Here is a 3,172-nt window from a genome sequence, read left to right as displayed (position 1 = left end):
AAGAACAAATATTTATTCTGGGAAATTTGGGTATCTCACCAGCAACGAGTGTTGACCTTGTTGACCTGGATCATGTCACGGGACTCCTACGTGACAGGGAGTGGTGAAGCAATGTTCTAGAACAATGAGTATGTTCTTGAGTGTCTCTAAAGGGGGTCATTAGGGGTTAATATAATGGAATCCCGAGTATAGATGGATTATCCTGGTAGTAAGAAACATTCTGCCTGGGAGAAGGCGCTACATTTTGCCAGTAAAGGTGAGAGAATGGTTTTCATTTTAAGTGCCCGATTGAACACTGAGGGAATTGTATCCTCTGTTGGTTTAATTTGACATTTTATTATTGAATATTTCTCCCCATGCACTGTCTGTGTTTTGCCATGTTTGGGATGTGATTGGGTGATAGTTCTCCCATTTATTCATTTATGTCTTTATGCCTTTATGATATATTTTTCTGAAAAGTGACCCTTGTATTTTTCCTTGGATGGATTTGTTGTAGGTCACATGATAAGGGAATGTTTGACATGCATCTATGACAGACTTTGACAATTTTATTTTTGGGACTACTTAAAATAATCAGTGTCAAAATATATTTGCCAATCTGAGAGACTGACTTTCCATTTACTTATTTGCTAGAAGTTAAGGACAGTCTTTGCCCTTTTCTTCTTTAATTCTTTTTTTTATTTGCTTTTTTGTCATGTTAGTTTGGGAACAATTGTATTTTGGTAGAACATGAATTTCGTCTAGCCTTAGTTTAATTTAAACTCTGACATAAGGATTGGAGAATGGGAACAACTACTCACGGAAAGACTTCGATGAACAGGGGAGACGATGGAGGTTTTAAAAGTAGCTTGTTTCTTGTTCTTTGAGGTTAGAATGTACGTCAGAAGAAATCGGGTGAAGGATAATATATACATAAATATATGTACTTTAATTGCCTATCCAATAGATATCGAGTTATATGTGGTAATAAATATTTTTACTTTACACAGCTTTTTTCGTGAATGATTTGTGGATCAAAATCGAATGTCAAAAGTAGAGACTTTATCAAGATAGCAAGAGTGACCATAGCCAATGGTTGAAAATCCACACGTCTTTTTACAATGTTTGAATGGTACGGCAACTGTCGAATAAAATCCAGGTAGGGTATGAATTTCTTAGAGAATTAATTTGTATGATCCCCCTCCATATTTCATCTACTATGAGATTCAGGGCCTCTGTAACACGGTTTTTTCGCAAATAACTTTTTATCTATGCATTTCATAAATATAACGCTTATTCAGAATACACATTATATCTACACATAAATTTTGACTGTATTCTGCATTACGTAGGTTGAATAAATGTAAAAGTGACTTTTTTTTTGAAGAGCGGGCCAACTTACTCAGAGAGAAAAGGTTTCGAACGCACGTACGTTACGTAACTTATGACAGCATTTCTTCCCTCTTTCTCGATGGATGATTGGCTATACGTAACAAAGGCTATACCTATGGCAACAATGACAAACAAATTTAAATACAGCAAAGCAGCACACCTTTATGAACTCTGAATCCTCTCCACTGATAATTGTCATAATGAACAAACAACAAAATATGTTAATAATACAAAAACACTTCGAGGTTATTAGTCTAACTCGCAAAATAAGTTTCCTAAGAAATTACAGTCTGCTTTATAGATCACAATCAGATTGACAAGATGTAGGGAATAGATGGTAATTTTCAAAACATAGTAGACAAGCTTGATTGATAACTGCTATATCCAATGTCATGCAATTTTTATTTATTGGCTATCTACCTATTTACTGAAAAAAAAAAATAGCCGGTACCGTATTTTTTGGCTTTAAACCTTCACCAATAATTATTGTCAGAATGATAACTTCATGATGCTCCACCCACTTTGGCCTCGTTATAATTCAGGATAACACTGAAGGCTATCATGGGCATTGTTGGATTAGAAAATTTAACTTCTGGCTATAAAAACTCATTTCTCGAGTAGTTGTAAGAAGTGCTAAAATGTTATCCCAAAGATCCCGCAGTTGGCCTAAACGTTTAATTCATATATATTACTGCTTATACTGTTGGGGCCAACTACTGGCTACAGTAGTATTACTACGCTAGCACGAGATACCCCACCCACCCCATCTATGTATCGTTCCGCCATTCATAAAATCTTTGGGTTTCAGAGCTGATGGAACAAGGTGAATGGGTTTCTGTCTAGTGGATGGGCGGCGCAACATTTCGTCAAAAGATGTTTACTTTGCTTACGTAATGAATGTTTTTCTACTCTTGGCTCGTAATCATTGGCCATGGCGTCGGCTAGATCATTTTTTACTCTATAAAAATTAAAACTATCGGGTTTTAGGTATTGATAATGCTGACAAAATTTGTGTGTTGTAAAATATACATATGTTAACTTTCAGCTACATCCGATGCTTTGACAAGGAGCAAAGTCCAAAAAACCGTGTTACAGAGGCCATGAATCTCAAGTAGTATAGTGAACACCGATCTTGGCCGCCATATATCCCTGTTTCCCAGGTATCTGTGCACCGACTCACCGCTCTTTCTTCTGCCTTTCCCCATCACAAGTCCATCACCAATACTATAATTCTCTCTCTCTCTCTCTCTCTCTCTCTCTCTCTCTCTCTCTCTTTCTAAAACATACTTTAGATATATATTATCATTCAATCTCCCAAGAAAATATGATGAATGAAGTAGCTATAAATAGGCCTATGCTTTCACGTAAGCAAATTTTGCTCTCTCTCTCTCTCTCTCTCTCTCTCTCTCTCTCTCTCTCTCTCTCTCTCTCTCTCTCTCTCGGTCGATCGATCGATCGAGATCTCCACTTCTAGAAAATATTATCACTCAATCTCTCAAATTAAATATAATGAATTGAGTATCTCTATAAATAGGCCTTTGCTTACGCTCTCTCTCTCTCTCTCTCTCTCTCTCTCTCTCTCTCTCTCTCTCTCTCTCTCGCGTCATAATATTGCATTCATTACTTTATTGTTCCTCACGATTTCCACGGGTATTGCGCAAATTCTAAAACATTTTCTCATTAATTAAGATCCGTTTCCAATTACGCATGAATATTACGACATTTTAGGTTTTAAAGAAGGATGATCGATAGTCTACTCTGAGCTGACGCTACCAAACCAACATTAACAAATAATATAGAG

The sequence above is a fragment of the Macrobrachium nipponense genome, chromosome 15, assembly GCF_015104395.2.
Source record: "Macrobrachium nipponense isolate FS-2020 chromosome 15, ASM1510439v2, whole genome shotgun sequence".
Lineage (NCBI taxonomy): Eukaryota > Metazoa > Arthropoda > Malacostraca > Decapoda > Palaemonidae > Macrobrachium > Macrobrachium nipponense.
This window is presented reverse-complemented; position numbering follows the sequence as displayed.